The 17,518-nt window shown below is 41.3% G+C and overlaps 1 pseudogene; it reads right to left on the reverse strand.

Annotated features, from left to right (window-relative positions):
• Positions 1-15,408: 15,408 nt before the first annotated feature.
• Positions 15,409-16,808, reverse strand: LOC147914575 (uncharacterized; annotated as a pseudogene).
• Positions 16,809-17,518: the final 710 nt, after the last annotated feature.

Consider the following 17,518-nt stretch of genomic DNA (forward strand, 5'->3'; position numbering starts at 1 on the left):
TCAATAATTCTTTAATAATATTCAGTTGTGCAACCATCACCACAATCCAGGTTCAGAACATTTCCATCACCCCTGAAAGTTCCCTCCTGCCTCTTTGCAGGGAATCCTGCTCCCACTCCCAGGCACAGGCAACTACTGATTTTTCTGTTTCTATGTTTTTTTTTGCCTTTTTTAGAAGTTTTCATATAAATGGAATCATACAATATGTCCTCTTCTGTGTCTGTCTTCTTTCACTCAGCATAATGCCTTGAGGTTCATTCGTGTTGTTGCATGCATCGGTAGTTTGTTTCTTTTAGCTGCTGAGTAGAATTCCATTGCATGAATGTACCATGTTTTGCTCACCTACTTATTGAAGAGCATTTAGATGGCTTCCAGTTTTGAGCTAAGACCAAAGCTGCTGCTGTGAACATTTGTGTAAAAGTCTCCATGTGGACATACGATTTCATTTCTCTTGGATAGACACCTAGGAGAAGAATGGCTGGGGGGTGTAGTAGGTGTAGGTTTAAATTTTAAAGAAACTGCCAAACTACTTTCCAAAATGGCTGTACCATTTTACATTCCCCTGGCAAGGGATGAGGGTTCTAAGTTCTCCACATCTGTGCCTATGCTTGGTATTTTCAGTCTTTTTGATTATAGTCATTCTGGTGGCTACGTAGTAGCATCTCATTGTGTTTTTGATTTCCCTAATGACTAATGGTGTACATTATCTTTGGTGAAATGTCTATTCAAATCTTTTGCCCATTTTTTTTTGTTGTTGTTGGACTGCTTGTCTTATTATTGAGTTGTAATAGTTCTTTATATATTCTGGATAAAAGTCCTTTATCAGATATGTGATTTGCAAATGTTTTCTCCCAGTTTGTGGTTGTTTTTCATTTTCTTATTGGTATGTTTTGAAGAGCAAATATTTTAAATTTTGATAAAATCCAAATTATCATTTTTTTCTTTCATAGATCATGCCTTGGTGTCATATCTAAGAAAACTTTGTCAAACTTAAGGTCACCAATATTTTCTCTTATGTTTTCTTCTGGTTCTAAAAAAAATCCTGGTGGGATTTTGATGGGGATTGTTTTGCACTTATTAATTATTTTGGGAAATATCACTATATTAACATTAGTAAGCCTTTCAATCCAAGAACATGATATATTTTTACATTTACTTAGATCTTTAGTTTCCCCCTGCAGTTTGTAGTTCTCAGTGTACAGCTCTTCTACTCCTTTTTAAAATCTATTCCTAAGTATTTTACTCTTTGTGATGCTAGCGTGACTAGAATTGCTTTCTTAATTTCATTTTGGATTGTTTGTGACTAGTATATAGAAATATAATTGATTTTTATATATTGATTTTAAGTCCTGTGGCTGTTAAACTTACTTCTTTAGTTCTAGTTTTTTTTTTTTTTTTTTTTTTTGTAGATTCCTTGGAATTGCCTACATAAAAGATCAACTTGTCTGAAAATAAAGACAATTTTACTTCTTCCTTTACAATATAGCTGCATTTAATTTCTTTTTCTTTTCTTATCTCCAGTACGATGTTGAAGACAAGTGATCGCGGACATCCTTGCCTTATTCTTGATCTTAGCATTCAGTCTTTTATCATTAGATATCATGTTAGCTGTAGGCTTGTATAGATTCCCCTTATCAGGTTGTGAAAGTTTCCTAATATTCCTAGTTTTTTGAGAGTTTGTATCATGGATGGTGTTGGATTTTGTCAAATGATTTTTCAGCCTCTATTGAGATGATCATGTGGTTTTTGTTCTTTATTCTCTTAATACGGTTTGTTATGTTAACTGATTTTCAGATGCTAGACTATTCTTGCATTCCTGGAATAAACTGCACTTGGTCATAGTGTATAGTCCTTTTTATATATTGCTGGATTTGGTTTGTTACTATTTTGTTAAGCAGTTTTGCATCCATGTTCATTTTCATTCAGTGCAAGATATTTTCATTTTCCCCTGTTTCTTCTTTGGCCTATTGGAGACTTAGAGTGTGTGGTTTAATTTCCAAAAATTTGGGAACTTCCCACATTTTTTTTCCATGTGGTTTCTAATTTCCAATTCCATTGTGGTCAGAGAAAATGCTTTGTATAGTTTCAATCTTTTTAAATTACTGAAACTTGTTCAAGACCTAGAATATGGTCTGTCTTGGAAATTAATTCATGTGTGCTTCAAAAGGATGTGTAGTCTGCTATTGTTGAATGGAGTAGTCTATAAATGCTGGTTAGGTCAAGTTGGTTGATAATGCTGTTCAATTCTATGGTTTGCTAAATTTTTGTTTAGATGTTTAATCAATTACTAAGAGAAGTATTGAAGGCTGTGATTATAATTGTTGAATTGCCTATTTCTCCTTTCAATTCTGACAGTTGTTGCTTCATCTATTTTGAGGCTTTGTTGTTAAGTGTAAATACATTTATAATTGTTATATCTTCCTGATGGATTGACCTTTTTATCTTTATTAAATATGTCTTGGTTCTGTTAATATGTCTTGTATTTTTTTTTAAACTTGTAAAATATTTATTTCTAGATTTTTTAATTTTTTGTTTATTGCAGTAACATTGGTTTATAACATTGTAAAAATTTCAGGTGTACATCATTATACTTCTATTTCTGCATAGATTACATCATGTTCACCACCCAAATACTAATTACAACCCATCACCACACACATGTACCGAATTATCCCTTTCACCCTCCTCCCTCCCCCCTTCCCCTCTGTTAACCACCAATCCAATCTCTGTCTCTATGTGTTTGTTTATTGTTGTTATTATCTACTACTTAATGAAGGAAATCATACCATATTTGACCTTCTCCCTCTGACTTATTTCACTTTGCATTATACCCTCAATGTCCATCTACGTTGTCACAAATGGCTGGATTTCATCGTTTCTTATGGCTGAGTAGTATTCCATTGTGTATATATACCACATCTTCTTTATCCATTCATCCCTTGATGGGCACTTAGGTTGCTTCCAAGTCTTGGCTATTGTGAATAATGCTGCAATGAACACAGGGGTGCATGTACTTTTACAAATTGGTGTTTTCAAGTTCTTTGGATAAATACCCAACAGTGGAATAGCCGGATCATATGGTAGTTCTATCCTTAATTTTTTGAGGAATTTCCATACTGTTTTCCATAGTGGCTGCACCAGTTTGCACTCCAACCAACAGTGTATGAGAGTTCCCTTCTCTCCACATCCTCTCCAACACGTGTTGTTTCCTGTCTTGTTAATTATAGCCATTCTGACGGGCGTGAGGTGATATCTCATTGTAGTTTTGATTTGCATTTCCCTGATAGTTAGTGATTTTGAGCATCTTTTCATGTGTCTGTTGGCCATCTGTATATCTTCTTTGGAGAACTGTCTGTTCAGGTATTTTGCCCATTTTTTAATTGGGTTGTTAGTTTTTTTGTTGTTGAGATGCATGTGTTCTTTATATATTTTGGAGATTAAGCCCTTATCAGATGTATGGTTTGCAAATATCTTCTCCCAATTGTTAGGTTGTCTTTTCGTTTTGTTGATGGTTTCCTTTGCTGTGTAGAAGCTTTTTAGTTTGATGTAGTCCCATTTGTTTATTTTTTCTATTGTTTCTCTTGCCCGGTCAGATGTGGTGTTTGAAAAGATGTTGCTAAGACCGATGTCGAAGAGCGTACTGCCTATGTTTTCTTCTAGAAGTTTCACAGTTTCAGGTCTTACATTCAAGTCTTTAATCCATTTGGAGTTAATTTTTGTGTGTGGTGTAAGGTAAGGGTCTACTTTCATTTTTTTGCATGTGGCTATCCAGTTTTCCCAACACCATTTGTTGAAGAGACTTTCTTTTCCCCATTGTATGTTCTTGGCTCCTTTGTCAAAGATTAGCTGTCCATAGATGTGTGGGTTTATTTCTGGGCTTTCGATTCTATTCCATTGATCTGTGTGTCTGTTTTTGTGCCAGTACCATGCTGTTTTGGTTACTATAGCTTTGTAGTATATTGTGAAATCAGGGAGTGTGATACCTCCAGCTTTGTTCTTTTTTCTCAGGATTCCTTTAGCTATTCGGGGTCTTTTCTTGTTCCATATAAATTTTAGGATTCTTTGCTCTATTTCTGTGAAAAATGTTGTTGGAACTTTGATAGGGATTGCATTGAATCTATAGATTATATGTCTTGTCATAAAGTCTATTTTGTCTGATATTCCTACAGCCTCTCCAGCTCTCTTATGGTTACTGTTTTCATGGTATATATTTTTTCATCTTTTTATTTTCAATTTACATCTTTAAATCTAACTTGCATCTTTTGTAGACAGTATAGAGTTAGATGCAGCTTGTCATTCTGACATCTGCATTTTGGTTGGAGAGTTTAATCCATTGATGTGGTTGCAATTATGTCCAACATTTTTTTTCTGTATGTCTCGTGTTGTTTTTGCTCCTCTGAGGTTTCTTTACTGCCTTCCTTTATATTAAGCAAGCATGTTTAGTGTGCCATTTTCATTTCTCTGTTGAATTTTTAGGTGTTTTTTTAATTGTTGAGTTCCAGGTAGTCTAGTCATTTCTAGTGTATTGATGAGCCTTTTCTGGGCAACCTTCAGGTTAAATACAGTTGATCCTCAAAGTTCCCTCTCCAGTGTCATCCCCTCCTCAAAGGGTTTCCTCTCCCCTCTCCCTCTTTTACGTTCACAAAGCTTGAATGTGTCTGTTGCCACAGGGCCCAGGCGAGGGAGGGAGTCCTCTCAAGGGATGGCCTGAGCCTCAGGAGTGGACAGAGAGCACGTGTGGCCACTATGGGGCTCCAGGCTGGATCCTGCTCATCCTGACCTCACATGGTACTGGCACGGGCTTTGCCCTTGCTGCTTTCTTGGCTCCAGTGGCACCAGGGGCCAGTCCTGTTTGTTAGGAATCCGGGTGGTTCCTCACAGCTCCCTGGCACAGATGAGCCTATGCGGATATAGCCACTTCTCCAGCAGAAAGCAGCCTCTGTTGATAGGACGCTCATTGCATTTTGCTGCATCTTGGGGTTGGGAACCTGGCTCATTTTTCCAGCTCTCTACTACGACATGTTGGAAACAGGTTTCTTGCTGTGTCACATTTGAGCCTGTTGGTGTTTTCTGTCCCCCACCTGCTTCTGCCTCTTCTCACCTCCTTGCTGCCCTTCCCTGCCCTGGGATGGCTGGATACGTTTGTAGGTCCTGCACTCAGGAACGGCCCACCAAGAAGTGGGAATCAGTTCTTTATTTCCAAACACACACCCATCCTCCTGAGTTATTTATCTCTGTGTGTGTGTCTGTGCGTGTGCTTGCAGAGTAATGGAGAGATACATAGACGCAGGAGTGAAAAAGAACAAACTCTCTTCCTCTCATTTTCTTCCCTCTGCCCCTCCTCTTCCTCTCTTCCTGCCTGTTTCTGTGTGTCATCTTCCAGCGGGATAGGAGGTGTGGAGACTGAACCACCTTATTTGGTTTATATAATTCTCTCCACTTAGGACGTTTTCATTCCTAAGTCAGTTCTCCAGCCACAATCCACCAGATGTGCACCCATAGGTTAACAAGTTGGGTTTATTATCATGACAGCGAAGGAGAACACACGCCACGAGGAACAATGGGCATCTAAGGAACAGGGTGTTAGAAAGAATTTGGTGTGGGATTTGGACTTTTGTTGGGTGATTTGGGAGAGGATCTAAGGAAGCAGTTGTTTGCTCTAAATTGGATGCTGTCAGAAAACAGAGAAAGTTCTGTGGGTGTCTCAATGCATCTTATGTATAGGGAGGGCAGACTAGAGGGGAGGTAAAGCTGTAATTGGTGAAGAAGTAGCGATCACTCACTGTGGCTGAGAGAGGGGGTGTTGGGCATGCTGTGGGTGCACAAGGACCTTGTTTTTGTCTGTGCTTAGCAAAATTTTGAGGGGGGCCTTGTTGGCCTCACTTTATTGTGGTCTCAGAGTAACCTTGTCTGAGACTGGTGTTCTCTGAGATTATGTCCAGCAGGAGAACATCATGCCTGGCTGTGAAGGCCAGGCTGGCTTCCAGATGCTAGGGGATGCTTTCATTTTTTCCTTTCTCCCATGGTTACCTCCTCACGGAACCCCATGGTTAGTTATATCAGCTGTTTGTCCTTGACTCTGTGTGTGTGTGTATGTGTGTGTACATGCATGTCTGCAGGGGCTATAAGAGGAAAGGAAAGTAGAACTTGTCTCATGTCTCATGTCAACTCCCAGAAGATAAAACTTCACACCTCACCCCATTGCACTTACATTTGATCCCTGTTTTATGCCAGTCAGCTCTGGGCACGAGCAATTTTCTTCTGACCCATCCTCATAAACCTTGCTTTCTTTATTTGCTCATCACCCACCTTCCTTCTTCTGCCCTATTTTGCTGGCTCCCTTGTGGAATATCTCGATAGTGTGGATTATTATGTGGTTTCACTGCATCTTTTTTTAGCAGCACTGATTATCTCCAAAAGTTACTTGAAACATCATCTGTGATAGACAGTTATATAAGATCATGGTTCAACAGTTCTTCTGGAAGCAATTTAAAATGCCCAGGAATGTATTAGAGTTCCACCATTGCAATAAAGCCAAGAATGGACCTCCTGTGCCCACAAGGGAACTGCAAGATATGAGGAAGCAACACTGGGAGGTGCTTTTCCTCCACGGAGGCTCCAAGTGCCTGAGCAATCATACTCTTGGCTTTGTTTAATTTTTCTCCTCTCTGTTCATAACTGTGTTACATTGTTTGTAGTCCATGAAAGATTGCTGCAACTCTTGCCTAGTGGCTCGTTACTGTCTGTCACTTTTCTTCTTAGTCACACCTTGCTCCAGATGTTCAAGCTGATCTCTTTATCTCTAAAGTGGTACCTAGCTAACATGATTCCTCCAGGAATTTATTTTGAAGGAAGCTGCTTCTTCCTTCCCTTTTGTATTTATTAAAATAATACAGCAGTTTACAATTGATTAAGATTGCATTTTCTCATGAATAGTGGTATAAGTGGGGTTGACATTCTCGGTTACACACACTCTTCCCTCAGAAACATCACACTTTAAATATTTTAAAAATATAGTGTGTGGCAGAGACATTTACTGCTCAGTGAATATCCATATGCTACCCACATTTCCCAGCCCCCTGGGGTCAGGTAGGGACATGTGGCAAGTGGGCCAAGATCATAAGCATCACTTCTGGACTTTTAAAGCACTTAAGAGATGGTGCATGACCCCACAGTTCTCTCTTCCACTGAGGCAGTGAGCTGGAAACCAAGGGACCCAGGTGGTGTGGCTGTAAGAAGCAATTCACCTGGATCTTTGAGTCATTGTTTTGAAGTAAGAGTCCCTAGAAAGTGGCTGAAATCACAGAAGATTTTGTGAGGGAGACAAATGAACCTTTATATACAACACTACTGAGATTTCTAGGTTAGTGTGTTACTGCATCATAACCTACACTATTCTGACTAATATACGAAGCATTCAAATGCTAAAGAATACTACACCTGCAATAGCTAACAAGTGAACTAATACATAAACAAAAGAGGTTATCAACAATTTAACAGTCTTTTAAAAAGAGTTGGAATCCTGTGCTTAGGAAATGGAATTTGTGAAGATTCTGGAAGGGGCCTTTTAGGGAGAATCAAGGGCTAGCAGTTAGTGATGTTTTATTTCATTTCAAATGTCTTCATTTTTGTGACTTTGGTATTGTTCCAAGCATAGAGTCATTTTTATGTTTTCACTCATAAGTAGAAAGGAAAAATTATTCTCCTTAGAAAAGAACAGTAAAACAGGAAAAAGGAGGCATTTCCCACGGAAGTATGAGAAAATGATTGTCATAGGTGGAAATACCTTGGGTGTGAGCAGTAACAGAAGAGAAAGGAAAACCTCTGACTATTCATGATTCTGACTATGATTCATGATTCTTCTAAGAGCCTGAGATGTTGAAGGGACTTTAAATTAGACAGTTCCCTTTATACTCTCTAGAGGTCGCCACCATCCCAGTACAGCTTGGTTGTTGAGCATCTGCTGACAGGTGAGGCAGGCTGCAAATACTGGCTGTTTGAGTAGAAAGAATATAGGAAACTTAGGTTGTTGTTTTTACATTCTGGAAATATTTCTTCTATATAGCAATTTAAAAAATTAAAGTTAGAGAATGAAGTTTAAATTCTCCCCTAAATTTAGATATTTCCTTTCCTAATGTCTTGACATGAGTATAGCCATGTTTGCTGCTCCATTGACCTACAGCCACCAGCACAAAAAAAAAATATATAAAAGCGGCTTTCTGCGTGGTGGGAACTGCCCCTTCTCCCATGGAGATAGTTGCAATGTGTAAAAATTTCAACGCCCTTTGGGCGCCGCAGCCTGGGGCAGACTGGCCATCTGTGCCGGGCTGGGAAGATAAGCAGGGTAAACAATGCACGTACACAACTACTGGGCTGGGACAATAGCCAGAGGGCTCAGTGCACATATGCCACTGATAACCATTTGTGCATTGCTACACCGAATGCTTGCTCTGTAAACTCTGTAACTGCTTATATAAACTGCTGGAAACCGAGGCCTGGTGAGAGTTCCACCTGTGGAGGGGACGCCTTGCCCAGGACGTGTGATTCCTGTCCAGCCGTGTCGATTGACGGGACTCTCCCGGTGGTGGGACGTGGATGTTGTGAGTAAGAGATTTATTGTGAAGTAATTGATCTGATGTATTCTCTTTTCAGTCAACCTGGTGTTTCTCTTTCCCGTTGATTTGTGTCATTTCCCTTCAGTCGATCTGGTGTTTCCCTTTCCAATCGATCTGATGTTTTTCCCTCTTATTATATGACCTATTCGAATCTGCTGCTATCTCAGCCGATGTGGATGTTTTCCCTTTCCAGTTGAGCTGGTGTTTTTCCCTCTTATTATTTGACCTATTCGGATCTGTTTGCGGACTATCGCCTTTACTATCCTCTATATAATAAAATATACCTTCAGTCCATTTGTTTGGAGTGGAAAGTTTCTTTTACATCTCCAATCGAATCCCCGAACCACCCATAACACCTAACAAAACCCAAAGTGACAGATGGTAACTAGACTTATTGTGATGATCATTTCATAATGTTTATAAATGTTGAGTCACTATGTTGTACACCTGAAACTAATATAATATGGTATGTCAATTATACTTCAATAAAAACTCCCAAAGTGTTTGCAAAAGTACATATTAAACAAAACACAAATCAGAGAGTGACTATTAGATTTATAAAATAATTCACATCAGAATTTCTTTAAATGGTAACCTTTCTACTTCATTTAATGAATTTATAATAATTTCTTGATGCCAACATTTTAGTAGATTTATTTAATAAAGCAAAGTGTATGAGCATAGCACAAATCTGATTAACTTGATATTAAGTTTCCTGAACCCTCTAGACTATCCATAGTTATAACATAATAGGAGCTATTCCTTGGGTGACTTCCCAGAGGCACATTTTGTTAACACAACTTTGGAAAATTCTCTTGCTCATCATGAAACCATAGTAGGTGCTAAATACTTTCTGGTTAATGATTGCTGAACAGTCATGCACTGTAAAATATTTTGTTTTTCAAAATTTCCTTCAAAAAAGGAGGTTACATAGGTTGAGGTTACATAGAATACGCACACATGTGTATGATGCATATATGAATGTGTGTGTGCGCGCATGTGGGTGTATTCCAAAATGAGTTTGCTTCTTCCAAACAGTGGGAAACATTAAAAATGTGTTTCTAGGATAATAGCAGTCCCTTAGAAGGTTTTTAAGAAGCTGAGAACTAAAGAAATGAAGTGTTCACATTTATTCACCTGGTCTCCTGAGGCACAGGATTATAACTTAGAGCTTCTTGTTTTCATCTTCGTAGGACACCTCGTTAGGATTCAGACTGTTTCATGCACAGGAAAGAACTCAACCTGAGGAAAACATGAAGCAGAGTGTGTTGGAAAGATTCAAATAATATTAAGCATAGAGAGGTTTGGAGATGAAACAGGGGTTGGGACTTTCCCCTTTGCCCCCATCTCAACCCTGTGGTCAGCATGCGGAATCTGATCACTTTAAGCACAGCTGTGCTTGTTTCAATATGTAAAATCTGGACACCAAGCCCTGCTTGGTGTGAAGGTGCCATGAGGCAAGCTGTCTGAGGCTCTCCAGAGAGAAGCCTTGGGGTCTGCTGTCACGCTCCACAGACTAGGCTACACAGCTGGATGTGAATTGTTACGACCACGTCTGTTAGGTGGGGTCTGAGCTAAGGGGCTGGGTGATGGGTCAGCTGTGGCACGTTAAGAGGTGAGAGTCTGGAGAAGTGCCTGCTCGGCATACAAGAAGAGCCCGTGCTTACTGAAATGTGTGAGAGCTTGGCCTCTTGGCAGTGTGAAAGCTTGTGGTCCAGACTCGGAACAGTTGCCTCAACTAGCAGCACAGAACAAAAGAGGACCAAGGAAGCAGTGTGGTGATGAGAAGCTCACCTTAACGTTATCAAGTGTGGCACCGAAAAGATGCTAGTATTTCAAAACTCTTGTGAGTAGAAAAAGTTTGAAAGTAATTGAGGTTGGACAATCCACCCTGATCACAGGACTCATTACCCTAGTTTGGCATCCAGGAAATAATAAGTTGTTAGTGTTTACCAAGTAAGATGAAAACAAAATTAAGGAAATTCAGCCACTTTTTCATTTGTAATTGAGCGATAATAGCGTTAATCCAAGTTCTTCGGGGGTCCCTTTACACACCACAGTTTTGGGGCTCCCATGTATAACACACATGTCCTTGGCTTGGGGAATACTGTCCCTGGGGTTCTAGGTCAATATGGCTTACTCACCAAGTTTACTCCCTGGGTGGATCGTCTCTCTCTCTGCTTTCTCCGTCACTACTGAAGATGTGCCTGCAAATTGGTTTCTTCTTCCCTCCCCCCTGCCTCCACCCCCAAGGAGACTGGCATGAAACCATGGCTGCCTTCCCAGGAAATCCAGTCAAACCAAACCTATTTGGATCTTTGTGGGGTTTCTCAAAGGTCCAAGAGGCCCTGGTGAAGGACTCTGTCAAGTAGAGCAACCTCCCACTGCTCTGCTGCCTCTCCTGGGCAGACTCTTTCCTCCCGCCCTGCCCTCTGCTCTATAGCCTGGAGTTCCCGGTCAGCTGGATTCTGGTTGGGCTAGACCAGTGCGGGGCACAGGCAGGAGACTGGAAGGAGAAGCCCAACGTCTCTACCCCGCCTCTGCTCAGGCGTTGTCTCCAGCAGGAGCTGCATCACTTCTGTGACTCTGCGTCCATCAGGCAGACCTGCTCCAGTTCCAGTTTTCCATCCCATGGGACCAACCCTTGGACATCTTCCATCTGTCTCTCAGCACAGGATGGTTGTCATTGTCTGTTGTCGCTTATCTCTGGGTGTATCACATCCATGTTTGGCTTCTCAGCTCCTCCATTACGTGTAGCCAATGCCCAGTGTTAAATTCCCTCTGTTGTTATTCTCAAGTGGGTCAACTGTTTTCCTGGCTAGATTTTCACACGTACAGTTGCACCCCCATCGACTCTTTCATTTTCTCCCCCATTTTGTCCCACTAGTATTCCTCTGTCTTATGGACGTACACGATCCTGACATATAACCTCCCTGTCGCTTTCATCCCTCTGAGGAATCTGGTCCTGACAGCATCCGTGTCCCTGTGGGCGAACAGTGGAGCTTGAATTTTAGAGAATACACTTTCTCTATCTTGTTATAATTGATTTGACAGCATTTTGTTTCACATAATAGAAATGTATGCCTAATAGTCCTTAGTGGTTATTTACGTTCTCTTAAAAATGAATGCATTTTTACACTTGGGTTTATAATCTGGAAGTTAATCCCAGGGGCAATATATGGTTACTTTAGAATTCTCCCTTTTCAGGACATGAAAAACAATAAATTTTATCATTAAAGTTTAAGAAATTAACTTGGATACACCTTGGTGTTGGTCAAGCACATTTGGTCTACATTTATTCTGGCTTCTTTTTGCAGGCATGTCAGTTTCCATTTATTGGTCATCCTTTATTTTCTGTATCTATCTTCCGCATCTTGTAGGACATTTTTCCTACATTCTGTTGATTTTATGAAGCTTGTCTTAGATGGTACTGATTCTGTTTCCTCTCCAGTGTTAATTCTACACTTCACATTTTTTTTGGTATATTTTTTGTTTTATATGTGTCACACGGGTTTGCTTTCTGTGTGGTCTTATTTCACACTGTAACTTCTTCCCAGCATGGATACGTTCTTCTCTTCTTGCTCTGTGGTCTCATCAGCTCCTTTTTCATCTTCTGTTTCCTGGAGTTTACCTGAACCTCTCCAGCCCCGACAGCTTTCAACTGTCCTTCAAACCACATGCTTCTGAATTTAGACACAATTCCAGTTATATTGCCGTGGTTTTGAAGACTAAAATATACATATATGATACATACTCTGTGATTCCAACTATATGACACTCTGGAAAAGGCAAAACTATGGAGAGAGTAGAAAGATTAGTGGTTGCCAGGGGTTGGGGGAGGGGAGGGTTGAATAGGCAGAGCACAGAGGATGTTTAGGCAGTGAACTGTTCCGTATGATACCATAATGGGGCTACATGTCGTTATACCTCTGTCCAAACCCACAGAATGTACAACACCAAGAGTGAACCCTAGTGTAAACTATACACTTTGGGTGACTATGATGTGTCAGTGTAAGTTCATAGCGTGTAACAAATGTCCCACCCTCGTGCGGGATGTTGATAATTGGGGAGGCTGTGCATGTCTGGGGGCAGGAGGTATATGGGAAATCTCGGTACCTTCTACTCAATTTTGCTATGAACCTAAAATGGTTCTAAAAAATAAAGTCTATTAATACATATACCTATATATATAGATACATACGTACACATGTCACAATTCTTCATCTAATTAGAAAAACAATATAGAGGCTTTAGAATAAAGCATAGACATTGCCATTTTCTCCTTTAAATGACACAAGAGTTTTCTCCCTGAAAGGAACATCTGTTAGAAATCCTATCTGTATCCTTCTAGATCCTTTCTATACCTTCACAGACATATACACACATATAATTATAATGCGCATTTATGACTATACTCTACCTATTATTCTGAAGCCCTTGGTTATTTTTTCTGATAACAATATATCTTCCAGCCCTTTCCACATCAGAACACACTGCTAGAATTAGTTCTTTTTCACTGGTTCATGATCTTGCTCATTTTCTTCTGGAGTAGTTTTTCATTTTCTTGAGTGGTGGATGATTTTCAACATATATTCTGGGTACTAATCTCTAGCCTGCTGTACATGCTGCAAATATTTTCTTTCATTTTTTTCAATATTTCCTTTGATTATAGTATTTTATTTTTTGGGTCACATGTATGTTTTAAAGTTTCATGTAGTCAATCTGTCAGTGTTTCTGAGTTTTGTGGCTGCTCAGCAAATCCTTCCTCATCCTAAGGTGATACAATCATTCTGACAGTTTCTTTTTATTTTTTCAAAATCATTTAGAATTTATTTTCTGGTCATGATATAAGTCTCTAATTTTATTTTTCTCCTAAATGGGTGACCAATTACTTTAATACCACACATTGGAGAGAGCATTCTTTCTACACTGATATGAAATGCCACATTAGTGATATTTCTCGATTTTCAGTTCAGTCCCATTGATGTATTTTCCATTCCTCCACAAATACATTATTTTAACTTCAACAACAGGACAGTATGTTTTGGTATCTGGCCTGACTATTTCCCTTGATTGTATATTTTAAATTAGAATTTTATTACTTGTTCTGGTATATTCATTTACTTTGCCAAATGAAAGTGAGAATCAGCAGGTCATGTTCTAAAAAAACATGCTGTTGTAATTTTGATCAGGATTGCATTGAATTTGTAAACCGGTTTTGGGAGAACCGACATTATTTCAGTATCCATTCAGGTAAGTGTTATATCTATTTATTCAGTTTAAAAATATTCTGCAAAAAATGTTTTACAGGTAGTTTCTTTAGATACTCTGTAACTTTTAAAAGATATTCATATAGTTCTTGTGCATGTCTTGTTAGATGTATATTTAGTTTTTTTTTCTCTTGTTATTGTGACTAGGATCCTTTTTCCCTATTGTACTTTCTAATAGCTTGTGACTAGTACTTAGAAAATTGTCTTAGGGTAGTTCATGCTAGCTGCTGTAACAAACAGCCCCAACACTTGAGCGATTTCACACCAGGAAGTTTTATTTCTTGCTGATGAACAAGTTGGTCAAGTTGGGTCACCTTCATCTAAGTGGTGATTTAGCACATCAAATTCTTTCCATTCCAACCATGCGAGGCTGAGAATTTCTGGACCTATTCCCTACGATTACTGCTTGCACACGAGCTCCTCCTTCTCTGAGAGTTCATCTCTTTCTCTTAACTGCTTTCAAAGAAAAGCTATAGCCGGTACACTCCACTAACATTCTTGTTCACCTTCTTCTCCAGAATGACAAGATCCCCTGGCATGTGGCCTGCCTTCCAAGAAGTAAAAGGCAAGAGTTTTACCATATATCTGGCCACGAGACAACATTGATCCACTTTTTCAGTCTTAAATATCAGTTTTCTTACCTCTTGCCACCCAACTGCTAAAATAATGCCATATAGGGCCGGCCCTGTGGCTTGGTGGTTGAGTGCGTGCGCTGCGATGCTGGTGGCCCGGGTTCGGATCCCGGGTGCGCATCGAGGCGCCACTTCTCCGTTCATCCTGAGGCCGAGTCCCGCATACAGCAACTAGAAGGATGTGCAGCTACGACATACAACTATCCACTGGGGCTTTGGGGGGAAAAAATAGAATAAATGAAATCTTTAAAATAATGCCATATATTTTAGGCATATATTTAATTATTTTCTAAAGTATCAAGGACCCTATCTCCAGTTACTACGTTTCGTATTAGTTAGGATAAAGTGAGCTGATGTAACAAACGATCTAAAAATCTCAGTGGCCTCATCATTGAAGCTGTATTTTTTTCTCATCTCATAAGCCTAATAGAGTTCTTCTGTTTTTAAACATGTTTTTCCTTTGTCATTTCTAGTAATTTGGGGCAAGGGCGAGGGGAGAGTGTTGTATCTTGTTCCATCTGGCACCTTGATCCAATACTCTCCTGTGAATTGGTTTTTGTCACGTTTAAAGTGTGATCCCCAGAACGGAACTCTGTGCTCCTGGCCCCACTGGCTTTTGAGTGCTGGACATAATTTATCAGGAAGGAAGTATATCAGCAGCTCCAACCTTACATACCACCTGAGAGCCTGGAGTAACTATACCTGGATGCCCGTACCCTTGGCGATTGGTGTTCCCAGCTTGAATGGGAAGCCCAGGAATACTTGACATTATGTTTCCTGTTTTTATTCCTATTCCTATTCCTGTTCCTCTTCCTGTTCCTCTTCCTATTCCTGTTCCTCTTCCTGTTCCTATTCCTGTTCCTGTTCCTCTTCCTATTCCTGTTCCTGTTTCTATTCCTGTTCCTGTTCCTGTTCCTCTTCCTATTCCTGTTCCTCTTCCCGTTCCTATTCCTATTCCTGTTCCTGTTTCTATTTCTGTTTCTATTCCTGTTCCTGTTCTTGTTCCTATTCCTATTCTTGTTCCTGCTCCTGTTCCTGTTCTTGCTCCTGCTCCTGTTCCTATTCCTGCTCCCGTTCCTACTTCTATTCCTGCTCCTGTTCCTGCTCTTGTTCCTGTTCCTCCTCCTGTTCCTGTTCCTGCTCCTGTTCCTGTTCTTGCTCCTGTTCCTGTTCCTCCTCCTGTTCCTGTTCCTGCTCCTGTTCCTCTTCCTGCTCCTGCTCCTGTTCCTGTTCCTGCTCCTGTTCCTGTTCTTGCTCCTGTTCCTGTTCCTCCTCCTGTTCCTGTTCCTGCTCCTGTTCCTGTTCCTGCTCCTGTTCCTTTTCCTGCTCCTGTTCCTGTTCCTGCTCCTGTTCCTCTTCCTGCTCCTTTTCCTGCTCCTGTTCCTGTTCTTGCTCCTGTTCCTGTTCCTCTTCCTGCTCCTGTTCCTGCTCCTGTTCCTTTTCTTGCTCCTATTCCTGTTCCTGTTCCTCTTCCTGTTCCTGTTCCTTTTCCTGCTCCTATTCCTGTTCCTGCTCCTGTTCCTGTTCTTGTTCCTGTTCCTTTTCCTGCTCCTATTCCTGTTCCTGCTCCTGTTCCTGTTCCTCTTCCTGTTCCTGTTCCTCTTCCTGCTCCTTTTCCTGCTCCTGTTCCTGTTCTTGCTCCTGTTCCTGTTCCTGTTCCTGTTCCTGCTCCTGTTCCTGTTCTTGCTCCTATTCCTGCTCCTGTTCCTCTTCCTGTTCCTCTTCCTGCTCCTGTTCCTGCTCCTGTTTCTGTTCCGGCTCCTGTTCCTTTTCTTGCTCCTGCTCCTGCTCCTGTTCCTGTTCCTGCTCCTGTTCCTGTTCTTGCTCCTATTCCTGCTCCTGTTCCTCTTCCTGTTCCTCTTCCTGCTCCTGTTCCTGCTCCTGTTTCTGTTCCGGCTCCTGTTCCTTTTCTTGCTCCTGTTCCTGCTCCTGTTCCTTTTCTTGCTCCTATTCCTGTTCCTGTTCTTGTTCCTGTTCCTTTTCCTGCTCCTATTCCTGTTCCTGCTCCTGTTCCTGTTCCTGCTCCTGTTCCTTTTCCTGCTCCTATTCCTGTTCCTGCTCCTCTTCCTGTTCCTGCTCCTCTTCCTCTTCCTGTTCCTGCTCCTGTTCCTGTTCTGGTTCCTGCTCCTCTTCCTCTTCCTGTTCCTCTTCCTCTTCCTGTTCCTGCTCCTGTTCCTAATCTTGTTCCTCACAAACAACATTGCTCCAGTTGGAACAACTAGATTCTTCTTTTCCTTGCTTCCTGATCCAGTTCCGTGGTGTGCAAAGAGCCCGGGACTGACCCCAGCCATCTTAGCTTTTGCCAGCTCCTCCCTCTGGGGCCATGGCCATGGCCTTGTCTCCTAGAGGGAGGCAGTTCCTGGGCCTGGGCACCTCCAGCCCCCCGGGGTACCCCAAGGTCCTGTAGCCTCTCACCCACAGCCTCTCCCACCCTCGTGGCCCCTGCACTCCAAGATGCTGACTCGTGCCCCAGCTGCTCCTGTGCCCTGGAAACGGGGTTCAGCATCTTGGTTATAGTTCTTTCTCTTCCTCACAAGAAGGTGCCTCTGAGAGGTGCTGGCTGCCCCCTGGGCTCAGCTGCTGCTCCTGCTCTTCCTCCTTTAGCTCGCTCCTTGGTGGGCCTCGAAACTGAGGTGTGGGGCTCTGTCCCCCCGTCCCCTATGGGCTGACAATCGTCCAGGAAGCTGAAGTTCTTGTTAGAGGGGAAATATTCCTGGAGAAGGAGGGAGACAGGTGAAGTCATTCCTTTCCATTAATGCTTCGGCTCAAATTAGTTTTCTCGTACGAATGACACAAAGTCATAAATTGGTGCTAATCAAATCTGGGCACACAGCGAAGCCTCCTTTATGCGGCGAGAGGGTTCACTTAATTGAATTTTGCATATAACTGAAGGTTACTCCTTCCGGTGACAAAGTTGTGAGGGATTTCAGTGTGAGGTGCCCAAGGTGCCCGAAGAGAACAGGCGGCCCAGGGAGGGGAGAGAGGGGCTCCAGAGCCCACC

This window comes from Ceratotherium simum, chromosome 18, assembly GCF_057802395.1.
Source record: "Ceratotherium simum simum isolate JZ-2026a chromosome 18, ASM5780239v1, whole genome shotgun sequence".
Classification (NCBI taxonomy): Eukaryota; Metazoa; Chordata; class Mammalia; order Perissodactyla; family Rhinocerotidae; genus Ceratotherium; species Ceratotherium simum.